The following is a 13,742-nucleotide window of genomic DNA, read 5'->3' as shown; positions in this document are numbered from 1 at the left end:
CACTGCTATAGATGAGCCCTGTCAGTGGTTGTCTACAAATCTGAGACTTGGAACTGGTGTTCTGAAAAATTTCGAACAAAAACGTGTTACATTAATCTCACTAGGAGATTAATCTCACTAGGAGATTAATCTAACACCACAGATGTTCCTATGACTTCATTGCAAAAACGAAATAAAGTCAAATGAATAATTTGAACGTATATAATGTACCCATGCCTACTACAGTGGCCACCAAAGCACTGCCACACCAAAAGCACATTCTAACTCAATTACAAATGAGAAAGCTGTGTGACGGTGACCTGCTACGATGGCCTCAGGATAGATACCAGCTCAGAGCAGAGCAGGTGATGGCAGGTCCAACACAATCAGACATGCTCAAACATAACACATCCTTGTCATATCATGTCACCCCAATAACTGCCAAGGGGCACTACAGTACTCTACTACCCACCTCTCAGATAAGGTTACAGATTAGTTACTATTTATATGTTGGGTCCTACAGCAGCTCACTGACCAGATAAATCACAAGCAAACATATCTATTGAAAACTAGCCGTTTAAAACAATTTATTTTCTTTCAGAAAAAATATTTTTATTTAACCAGTGAGATACTGTTTATTATATTATTGTTCCTCTGTGTCTGTCTTATTTTGTCTTGGATTTTTGTCACCAAGATACTGAAAAATATAAGCCAAATTAAGGAAGCATGATGGAGAGGTAAAACATTGGCAAAGGAAAAACACATTATGTTTTGGTTTTCATTTAGAATTTCAATTTCTTTAAATTGACTGTATTGCTTACAATGTGATCATTAAGTGCTTTTCCGCTTCTATTTGCAAAGTTGCCAATTAAGGTGTTGCTATTTCTCTGGACTGTGTGACATTTTTGTGGTTTCTGTTTTCCAAAAGCTTTCTGGCAGCTCTTTTCCATTTTGAAATTTTCAGTGTAATTAAAGACAAAAACATTTTTCTAGTTTGATTGGGCTTGGGGTCAAAGCTGCAGCCAATTTTCTCTACCAGCAACACACCTGACCCTGATATACCAGACAAATGGCTAATTTGGTAAACAGGCTGTATTATCTGATGCCTTCATTACCATCTAAAACTCATGTAATTACACTTGACGGGCTTTTCTTAGTACAGATGCACTGAAACTTGCCAACAATTCACAGCTAATTAAAAGATATGTGCAGAAGGTCTGTTGTACCGAACAGAATGGCCAGGTGAAACCAGCTGACTTCCATAGCCCATTTTTATCCAAATGTACTTCAGTCAGCAGGTTATAGATCCAAGGGTGGAGACAGGCATACAAATTTTTATGCCTTGACATACTGAGAGACAGATGGTGCAATGCTGGTGCAACTAAGTATTGAGAAGGTATTCCTAATATTTTTAGCCTCTGGACCTGTCAAAGAGGAGCAACTAATCAAGAAGAAGGTTGTGTGAAATCAACTTTACAGACAAAGTCCGAGTTTAATGGAATGTAAAATTCAGTGAAGCAAACACATACGCATCTGCACAACTACACATACAAGTATTTCTCACAGGTCAGACGCTTGTCTCAGTTTGTGACGTGCATCATAGAGATATCATAGACATTGACATATCCTGTATATCCTTTATGGGATGGAACAGTGCAGTAACTTAACCTGTAATTTGCATTAAAAAGATACTGAGATACACACATAGATTGGAGACTAGCTAGTCACTGAATATCCGGGTCCAGAATATCCTAAACAGTTTTTGCCATCATGACTAAAACCAGTTGAACCATATGGAAAAAAGACAATAACACACACTCATCTATTCTGTAAACTACAGTAAACTATGTAAAAAAAAAAAAAAAAAAGGATCACAAATGTGGCCATGACTATAAGCATTCACAACTACATAGGACACCTATTGGTAAAGTCCTGTGAAAAACAAACAAACAAACAAACAAAAAACAAGCAAACTAAAAAAAAAAACTAAAAACAGCCTGTGTTGCTTCCATTGGAAACAAGAAAGTAAGTAGCAGCATTAGTTGATGATCAGCAAGTTTGACCACTTCTATGAAAGTTCTGTGAATTTGCTGGTCTGAAGAATTCTGATGTGTTTAGAAAATGAACATCCCAGCAAACTCACCCCAATGCTCAGAGAAACTGCAAACAAGAGCTGCATTTAAAATTCAACAGGCCTCAGTTAATATTGCCAAGAGAAAGTCTATTTTCTCTAAAAGAACATGATAACACTGTGTAGCTTTGTAAAGTTTCATGTGAAAAATCCACAAAACTTATGGAACAATGTCCTTTGGACAAACAAGCCTAAGTGGAATGTGTCTGAAGTGTCATAGTCCAGGTGTGTGGCTGTAAAATTCCACTGGATGTCTGAGCATCCCTGGTATCTGCCTATGGGCAGGGCCAACAGCCTCCCTCACCTGGTGCTGATTGCCACAGTTTTTCCAAGTGAGTAAGAACAGTAACTAAAGTAAATAATACAATATATTAAAAAGTTACAAAATGTAACAGAAAAGCTCTAATAAATACAAATAGCTCTAATTATAAATTTCCCATTACAAAACACAAACTTAAATATATGTGGATGACATTGAGCTGTCCTTCATTTCAGATTGACTTGTGACAATGTAATTGTCAAGGCTGGAGTCAGGGTGAATGCACACATTTATCTAAGCTTATGCTATATACTCACACCAAAACATGGAGCATGGAGCAAAATGGTGAAGCGCATTAACCACACATCCTCCCAGAAAGACAGGATAAGTCACTGTACCAAAGAAGCAATAAGCATGCTCATTTATACAATTCCTCATTGCATAATAATTTACATCCCATATGTTAATACACATTTTCAACATAAGTCCTAGTGGAATACTAACCCTGCTCCCTTCTTTTCTTCCTCTTTTTATTGCTTTTTAAAATTTTGTTTTATTTTTTTGCTACTCTATAAAACACTCCCCAAAAACAAATTGCTGCATAATCAATGTCAACAAGGTTACTTCAGGTTCTACTAAAATCTGCAATCTCCATATCCTGTCATGCGATTGCAATCCCTGCCATGCCCTCAACTGAAAACTGGTCCACCTGGTTAAAGGAGAAACTCCCGAACTCCTATGTAGGTTATCAGTCATCCAGGTTGTAGGGGTCTAAGCAGCTCAGTGACAAACTTGAATGTTGAATTGTGTCGGAAACACTGAGGATCAGAGTAGAAAAAATACTTCTAAAAAACATTTCTGTGTTGCTCAAACACTTTTTAAAAATGTCCAATTTTCCAGTTTTACTGGCCATCATACATAGGTCATGAAGACTGTTGCATTAAATATAGCATTTTTTTTTTTAAATTGATTAAGTAATTTCAGCAGATTTCAGCAGCTTAATTCCTTAATTGTAAATAGGAATGCATTCGCTTCGCTAATGAAATAGTTTTGCAATCTGCATTTAAAGGTGTACATGTGTCCATGTTTGTATCATCAACATAAAAGAAAAACCTGAAGAAGAAAAAAAAATGTTACCACAGAAATCCTCTGCATTTATTTTATTCTCTTTTATTGTATAGTCACCTTGGCTTAAATTCTTTAGCCCCCCAATGGATGCAATCAAGAATTCATTAAACCTCAGTTGTTGTTGTTGTTTTTTCAAGCATCCACTAAACCTTGACCTGCTTGGATTTACTGCCTTTAGCTCTTCATGTTCCCACCTAGCTTCACATGTAAATCAATAGTGCTGAATATATTAATCTCCCTCACCTTTTTTTTTTATTGTCAAAGTAGTTTTGCATATTGCCAGGAGGAAGGTCATATAACATCATTCTGATCTGCTAGATACACATCTGCTTTGTTAGATCTTTGGGAGGTTTCTGACGCACACATTTTCTCTGGTTTTACCAGTCTGTTTCATAGAATATAATGATGAGATAATATGATAATGATGAAAATAATATTATATTTTCTTAGCTGCTAAAAGGTAAAAGTTACACGGGAAAGCAAGTTTAGAGAGTAACCACTGAAATAACAAACATTACAATAATCATTTGCAGCGGCAATGATGGACGTATGGAGTTAATCCCAGAATGAAGTGAAGCGCTGACAGAATTAGATTGTTTCATCTTGGTATTTTATTTTGGTATTCTGTGTGCATTGTGTGTAGAGGTATGTGTTTCTCCCCTTTTTATTTTAATAATTTCTTTGCTTTTGTATTTTTTTCAATGATCTTATTTTATTTTTTCCCTCCTGAGTGATTGTCTTTCCCACACTCATTGTTTTCATATGCGGTTAATTGTTGCCACTTGTGTCCTGCACATGTCCTCTATGAAGACCTAGTCTTATCTTTCCCTTGTCTGTCAAAATGTCTTTTTATGGTCTCTATGTTTCTTGGTTCTCATGCTGGTTACCAGATTGCTATTTTCTGTCTTTCCTTGTGCACTGTTTACGTTAATGCTTTGGACTATGTTTTTTGTGATATTTTGCCTTTTGCCAGTGAAGGCTCATTTGTGATGCAGCTGGAGCCAAACGACAAACTAAAAATCCCAGCTGCATATAAAAATACCCAAACAATGATACACTAAAAACAAGTTGTGTTTCCGTTATTTATTATTTTAACTTTATTGTGTGTAGTATCTCAAAAAAGTATATTTGTAAAGTCCATTTTTGAATAGTATCTGATGCATAAGCTTTGAATAAACACGCCACTATTTGCCACATGCAGCAAACCTTATCTGCCTCTCTGTTTTTAGTTTGAGTCTGCTCAACAACCTTCAGTCCACATGACCTGACAATCTGATAATTCATATGGGGAATTACAGGTACATAAAAAATGCAGACCGTGTGAAATAGGCACATATGGCCTCTGGGTCCTCTTACTACTTTTCTCCTTTACTCATGGGTTGGATTGCACCCTGCTTTGTATTTGTCCTTCAGCTGGATTCTCACTAAATACCTCTAAAGTTCTGATGAATGCACCATGCATGGTTGTGCAGTTACTGCTTTGAGAAAACCTGCCAAACGTAAACACATGCCAAGATACTCAATAGCACCTTTGTACTTGCTCCCAAAGCAGTCTGTGTTTGCAGGATTATATTTTGCAATGAAGACATGTATACACAAGGAGACAAATATACAAACAAAGAGGACTGCAATTTCACCCATGCTATCATTGCTTAATGGTTTAATAACAACTTATAATTATCTAGCAGTGCGTGACCTCATATTCATTTATAGTCTGCAAGATAAGGCCTGAATTTCTATGGACCCTTCCTGGATAGTTTTAACAGATGATCCAATGATTACAGCTGGATACTAAACCAAAAATGGAATCTGATACTGTACCCCAGCCAATGCAAAAGTAGACACACAATTTCAGTATATTGCAATTAATAGCATAGTTTATTAAATTAAAAAATATATATTTTTAAATATTAAATATTTGTGCTGTAATTTAATTAAAATAGATAAACTCATTTGTTTCAAATTCATTACAATACAGAAATCCCAATATCTGAAAATTGTGTTTATTTATACACTCAGTACTTGGTTGGCAATCCCTTACTACAAATTACTGCATCAGTGCAGTGTGGCATGGAGATGATCTGCTTGTTGCACAGCTGAGGTGTTGTTGGAGCACAGATTGCTTTGATAGTGGTCCTCAGCTCATCTGCATTGTCGGGTCAATTGTTTCTCACCTGTTGTTGATAATACATCATAGAGTCTCTGTGTGGTTCATTTCAGGCAAGTTGGCTGGCAAATCAAACACAGTAATAACATGGTCAGCAAAACATTTGGTAGTAGTTTTGGCACTGTGGGCAGTGTTGCTGGAAAAGGAAATCAGTAACTCCATAAAGCTTGTCAGCAGATGGAAGCATGGAGTTCTCTAAAAGCTGCATTGACTTTAGAGTTGATAAACACTGTGGAGCAACCTCTACCAACAACAGCAAATGACAAGGCACCCCAAATTCACTGATTAGAAGCGGTGGATATTTGTCATATAGAAAAATAGGGACATTCTAAAATGTTTTCATCTTTAAAGCCATAAAACTACAATCAGGAGTTCAAAGTGCCAATGATTTGTGCCACTGGGGAGTATTTAAAGTCTACAGTTTACTACTGTCAGTTTTTACTACTGAGTCTTAGTAACCCTAAGACTCAGTTTCTGATATGTTAACACAACTTTCAACAAAATACAAATCTTACAAAGAATGATTACTGTTTCCATATCAGAATTGTTACAGAAAAGTCCAGCTAGTTATCAATCTATTCCTAAATTAATGTAACAACAAGGAGCTGAAACATGCTTTAAATAGAGTTTATATCAGATTTTATTAAGTTTCACAAGTTTATTCATAGTTCTTTTTGACAATGTCTTTTATTTCTGATAACATAAATAGCAACTAACAATTGTGGTTCCCTGTGATGGAAATGATAGTTATTTTTTTCGGTCATGTGAAGTTTTTTTGCACTGCCTTGTACTAATCTTACAGATGAATATATATACATGCTCCATTTTTTATAACTAGTCTCGTTCCTCGTAGAAGGTCACCTCCCTTTCTTTAGTCATACAACTTTTAAGTTCCATGCTAGTATTTTTATGTGCTTCATTTTATTTGGCTGAAAAGTACGCTGTGAACTATCCTGTAAATTCCTGTTTCGCTATGTGCTGTGTGCGTATGCGCTGCTGGAATCTAGACTCTTGAGTTATGCCAGAAGGTGGATGAACAGCAGCTCTTTTTAAAGTATCTTTCAAAGTAACATAATCTTTTTGACATTGCCTGCTTTTACTTATATGTATCCATTTCTGTGACAGGATGGCATAGGATTTCAGTGTTTCTTGACAGCTGACTCTGTCAGTGTGGGATGTCCAAGAGTTTCAAATCAGCACATGAGCAGTTAAAAGACATTTTCCCATTTTGCTTAAATTACTTTACTTTGTGTTTGGAAAATTTTAGCTCATCATTGATGACACCAGGCAGCAACGTGGGCTAGTGGTTAGCACTGTTGCCTCACAGCAAGGAGATCCTGGAATTGAATCAGCCAGAGGCCTGGGAACTTTCTATGTGGAGTTTGCATGGTATCCCTGTGCCATTGTAGCTTCCTCTTAATGACATGCATGCTATGTTAACTGGTGATTCTGAATTTGATGTTGGTGTAAATACTTGTATGTGTCCCACATAGGAGACATACAAGGAGACTCATTTCTAACTATAATAGAACCATATGGATTAGTGGAGGCAGGTATACTGAAAATAATGTAAAATGAATACTGTATGCTTTAGTTACAATAGCCCACATTAATCACATTAAAATATGCTAGCAGTCACTGACCTCATGAATAGCTAGTGGGAGGACAAAAACACTCATAATGCATCTTTAAACCACCAAGCCCACAAGGACTTCAGAGTTCTTCTCTGTCTCAGTGATGCTTATTGACTTGAACTAAGCTTCACATGCCCTGCATAGGGCCATTTGCAAGTCATGCAATAAATATGCTGCTCTGTTCAATTTGATTGTGATCTATTGGAGGTGTCAACTTTAATCACTGCAATGGTAACTGCAAACAGGAGCTTAGCCAATGCAAGGCACATTACACTTGTTTCAGAGGAAAGATGCACAAATTTCAACGAACACACACCTGCTCACAAAGAGGTGCATGGAAATTTAAAGTAATCGCATAAGAATATTTCTGCTTGTCTGTGTAGATCTTGCAGTGATTCTCAGTGTCTTAAAAGTTAAATAAAATGAGTAATAATCAGTGGTGTGATCTCTTAATAATATTGTTCTAAAAGCTGATTGGATTATAAACAATTAAATAGTCCATATTTTACCCTGCATAAAATATGATGCATGTAAATATACTGTAACGATGGTTCAGTGTTATTGTACAGTGACATGTTGGTGATCTCTGCACACTGTTGTTGTTCCTTTAAGATTCATGTTTGGTTGTGGTACAGGAAGGGGAGGGGGGACCTGGTTGTTTTGGGTGTGTGTGTGCCAGGCTGGAGAGAAGAGTTGTATGAGGGCGCTCTCCCCGGAGTTAGCAACCCGCTTGCTTATGTGCCGAATAAACGGACAAACTGAGACCCAACCGTCTGGTTCTTGTGAATGTTACAATACATTTAGTTGGAAATACACTGAGGATCATAAATAAAATTGAATCTGGAAACAGGAAATTCTAAGAGAAACTAATCCAGAATCTTTCCATATACAGGACAGGATACTGCTTAGGTAAGCCATTATGGTTTTGATATTATTGAAAATATGTCTTTTCTTTGGAGTCTTCCAAATCCTCCTCGGAAAAACTTGCTTCTACTTTAATTACTTTTCTCAACATTCTGAGAGAAGAGCCCTTTTTCCAGCTCTAATAATCTGCTGCCATTAATGGTTCACGCTCTTTTGACTGCAAAGGGTTTTGATAGAAATGTGCTATTTTCAGTTGCTTTCATTATCTCAGTGAAGCAGATTACATGCTACTGTACTACTGTGTTAGAGAAAGTTGTTTTTAGCTACGTCAAAGTGTTAAATTGTTGTCTTGGTTGGTGAGAGAAGTTGTACACAACTGTAAAATGATTACCAAACAGGTCAAAAAAAACCAAAAAATGTCTACATCTTTAATTGGCATCTTAATGTTGTTTTTGTATATTTTTCTCTTCTTCTTGTCTTCATTCTTTTTATGATTGGAAAATTATTTTTTTCTTTTTTCATACACTTGCAATAAAAGATATGGAGTGACTGCTTTATAGAATTTTAGGACACGGTTATTAAACAAAGTTTGGAATTATATTTAATCAATTTAAGTGACTGAATTGAAATGCAGGACACTGCAATTAAATTAAGCACGAAGTAAAAATTAAAATAGGAATTCAAAAAGGTGCAAAAGTAGCATAAAGAGGAAGACAGACAGATGGAGGCCAAATGACACTACATACACACACAAGGAAATTCTGACACAGGTAAAAAACAATTAAACACAGATGAAAGGAGGGAAACACAATGGAGGCACAAACACTGGCCATGCAAAGAGCCTGCTATTGGTAGAGACTAATACAAACAATCAAAGAGATGCAAAAACAAGAAAACACAAGAGAAAAATGTTAACACTAATAAACAAAAGAAAAAAAAAAGCAAAACAAACAACAAACCAGGACCATGACAGGGAGAGGTACCAAATCAACCAAGTTCTAACCAAAGCTAATTACCAACACCACTCCCTTAAATGACCATAAAAATAATAATAGTTTTTTTTAACAATTTTTAATTGTAATGTTGTAAAACTAAATATCTAAAATAAACAACATAAAACAAAGCACAACCTTAATACAAAACACTGGCCGCATGTGTGCATATGCACAACTAGTTAATGTTGTGATCAAAGGCCAGATTTTAACTGAGATTGTAGCAAGTTTTAAAAAAATCCTGATTCTTCTTTAACAGACAGGTAGGGTTTTCTAAAAATTATATTATGAGAGTGCAGTTTGTGCAAAGGAAGCCTTCAAATATCTGTCTCTGCAGATTTCTTCTTTTATACTTTTGGTATTGTGGCAGTACAGTTAGTAAAGTCTGGATATAAAGCAAATTTGCAGCACATGTCCAAATGATGCCCTAAGAATTAGTGATGGGTCGGTCGCAAACGAAACGGCTCTTAGAGCCGACTCTTTGAAGTGAACAACGCGAGCTGGCTCCTTATTGGGAGCCGTGTTTTTTTTTCTTCTTTCTCTCACCCTCTCTCTCGCACTTCTTTCCGCTTCACTCCGCAGTGAGCCTTGTGCTTGCGCTGAGCAGGGGGGGGGAAGGGGCGGTAGTTACACTCGCAGTGGCACAGGAAAAGAGTGGGAGGGAAAGAGAGAGAAAGAGAGCCAGGGACAACAAGAGACAACGTCATCACATTAGAAAGGTATAGTAATCATCCACAACTATTTTCAGTTGCGGATGATTAAGGATTCAGAACGTTTCTTCTTGCAGTGAATCCTATGTATTGCAATTCCAAGCAGGAAAATACTCTCCCAAAAAAATCATCCCAGGCCTATATGACAGAGAATGTGCATCTTCTTTTTTGTTTTGCATATTTTAATTTATATTTCATTGTGTTGTGGTTTGTAGTGTTTTGTGTAGTTTCACTTTAAATTTGTTTCAAAGGAAAAAGCTGAAAATTTAAATAGTTAAAAGTTGAAATGTAAATTGTTGGTTTTTGTATTTTATACTTTGTTTGTTACATTTTATGTGGAGTGAATAAATAAAAGTATATTTGCGGTGGCCCCAAGAGACAAAGCACGTACAAACGCCAAAACATGTACAAACTCTGAAGCACGTACAAACATATATAAATAAAACCATGGTTTTACATTAGTAATTTCTTTTGTGCATAATTTTATATTGTTGTTAATAATAAATTAATTAAAGCAACAAAACAACCTGAAGAGCCGGTTGGGAGCCGAAAGAGCCGGTTCTCTAAAAAGAGCCGGAATTCCCATCACTACTAAGAATCCAAATACTAAAAAGAAAAAAATAATTTAAATGTCAGATATAAACCATCTAGTTCAAAAGCTGTGGTTCTGGTCCAGGTTGATGTGGATTTTGCCTCTTACATTTTGTAATAAAGGAATCCAATTGCATGTATTTCATAAAACGGTGCATCTTCCAAGGCCCCTTTTGTTGCTCAGCAAAGAATAACAGATAAACATGAAAGCAATTAATACAGGGACATGCATTTGAATTGTCCTGTTATTATAGCATTATTGAATAATTTCATTGAGAGCTGAAAACATTGTTCACTAAAGAAACTACATGAAGGATAAATTTGTATCTACAGGATGTACGTGGTTGAGCTTTTTCTTGGTACCCATGGTGTCTTTTACATTTTGAAAGCTGCTCACTCTGTGCAGACACTTTGAAGTGGATGCTTTTTATCCAGGTAGACATACTTGTGCCAATTAAAGGCTAAACATGGTAAATGAGTAGCAACTGTGGCTCTAAGATCAGTAGGGAAGTAGTGGAGAAGGGATTAGACCTGCGGGTATACATCGGTATATATTGCATTGTAATTCATTTTAAAAAATCATTCTGTTACTCCAGCGTGTTCTTTATTGATGTATATTTGTTTATTATTGAGTTTATAATTGGAGGTGCAGTTGTGCTGGACTTTTTAGTGCAGTACTACTTGTCACACATTTTAATTAGTGAATTAGTGAAAAATATGTAAACTAAAAATAAGACTCAAAACATTGGAATTAATTGGTTAACATTTACATGAATGTTAGTCTTTAATTGTAACACTGGCTCCAGACAAGATAGAACTCTTAAGCAAGTGTTACTATGGTATAAAAAGCACACGGTATTTAGATCCAGGACACCGTGCCCTTCTTGTTCTAGATGCCCTTTTCAGACTGAAATACCAAGGTAGCATTTTCAAACAGAGCATCACAGACATTGATCACTTGATGAGATACAATACAAACATGCAACAAGTGTAAAGAACATTACCACTATGTATTTATATTCTGCTCACACGTAGCTCTGGTGGCTTTCTTCCTCTTACATGGATTGCAGTGCTCATCATTCAGCACGTGCCCTTATTTAGACTTATCCTCTAAAAATATCATTGGACACTTAATTTCAGAGCTGAACTAGAACTGCTCTTAATACATGTCCACATCAATGCCTCATGTGCATCACACATGTGAGAAAGAAAATAGAGACAGAAAATAAATAACTCAAAAACAGCGGCTGCAATCTTGTATTGTACATGGAACTGGTACTGTATTAATAATTGAATTTACATGCAAAAGTTTTGAACTAACTGCTCTGCTCAGATACTGATTTATTTATTCATTAGATTTTTTTTGTTAAACAGGCTGACAAACTTGAAATTGATTTCTAAGCTGTTTCATATTTTGTTGTGACTTGTGGTTACACTGTTGGACAGCACTTCCTTTAATTTTGCAAACATTTCTATTAAATTTTAATCAGCTGTTTATCATTTTATTACTTTTATTTTAGATTATTATTGTTTCATTATTATTTTTTTCTGGCCTTTAATTTTATCTTAATTTTATTGGTTTGTTTTACTTATTTTGTTATTGTCAGAAAGCAGTGCTATTTTGTTGTATTCCATTTAAATAATAAAAACAGCATTTGTGGACATTTGTGTTGGTATAAACTTTCTTTTTTTTTTTTTTTTTTTTTAGAAATAATGTTTATTAGATAGCACGAATATAGTGGCTGCTTAATTTGGGGGTGGGGGAGAGGTAGCAACATGTCTTTTTCTAAACATGATGATCTTTGGTGTTGGCATTTTATAAACCTGTTTATCTGTATTGTAAGTGTATATTGACTGTGTGTTATGTAAGGCAAAAAAACAAAACTTTTAAGAAGAAATTCTTCACACTGAGAAGCATTGTGACTAACCTGAGCATCTGACGCGAAATGCATTTTCCAGGACTATTTTTATGAACTTTTTGCACAATGGTAATCAGTATAGAGATCAAAAGAAAAAAAAATCCTTGCGACAAAGGTTCCAGGCTGATTTTACAATCAAGATGCTACATTTACCCCATACATGTCGTAGCTAATGGACTGAAAGAACAATAGTCTTTAATAAACCTCAGTTAAATTTGGCAAACAATCTCCTTTTGATTTGCATTTGATATTGTATAATTTCCCCATAGTCCCTTAGTCCTAAAAATTGGCAATCTACACCTTAGACACCTGGCTGGTGTGGTACATACCCTATCGGTCATGTTTTATTCAGCCATTTACAACATTTCCTGACTTGTGTTTATTCTTTCATTCTTCACTGTTCTATTATTGTCACAAAAAAAGAATAAATGTCTTTAGAAAAATTTCCCAGTGCTATATATATATATATATAATAAAATAAAACCAAACCAAAATATAAGTCCAGTCAGATGAAAACAAAGGGAGGGAAGGTAGTCAGAACTGAGGGGATCTAACTAAAAGAAGGCAACATTGCAGGCATAGAGGACAGTTACAAGTACCTGGGGATCCCGCAGGCAAATGGGAACCATGAACTGCTAGAAAAGCTGCAACCACCAAGTACCTGCAGAGGGTCAGGCAAGTCCTGAGGAGTCAGCTGAACGGTAAGAACAAGATCCGAGCTATCAACACTTATGCCCTGCCCGTGATCAGGTACCCTGCTGGAATAATAAGCTGGCCAAAGGAGGAGGTAGAAGCCACTGACATCAAGACAAGGAAGCTCCTGGCCATGCATGAAGGGTTTCACCCCGAGTCCAACACCCTGAGGCTGTATGCTAAGCAGAAGGAAGGAGGCTGGGGACTAGTGAGTGTCAACACCATGGTCCAGGATGAGGCAACAAACATCCACAAATACATCAGGAAGATGGCCCCAACTAGCGTGCTCAGTGAATTCCTCAGGCAGCAGAAACCCAAGAAAGAGGGGGAAGAGGAGGAGCCATCATGGAAGGACAGGCCCGTGCAGGGTATGTACCACCAGCAGATAGAGGAGGTTGCTGACATCCAGAAATCCTACCAGTGGCTGGACAAAGCTGGACTGAAAGACAGCACAGAGGCACTAATCATGGCAGCACAAGAACAAGCTCTGAGCACAGGATCCTTAGAGGCTGGGGTCTATCACACCTGGCAAGACCCCAGGTGCAGGGTGTGTAAAGAAGCCCCTGAGACAATCCAGCACATAACAGCAGGGTCCAAGATGCTTGCAGGCAGGGCATACATGGAACGCCATAACCAAGTGGCCGGCATAGTGTACAGAAACATCTGTGCCGAATA

The sequence above is a fragment of the Rhamphochromis longiceps genome, linkage group LG1 (assembly GCF_057381845.1).
Source record: "Rhamphochromis longiceps isolate RC_006_pf linkage group LG1, R_longiceps_female_GT1.1, whole genome shotgun sequence".
Taxonomy (NCBI): domain Eukaryota; kingdom Metazoa; phylum Chordata; class Actinopteri; order Cichliformes; family Cichlidae; genus Rhamphochromis; species Rhamphochromis longiceps.
This window is presented reverse-complemented; position numbering follows the sequence as displayed.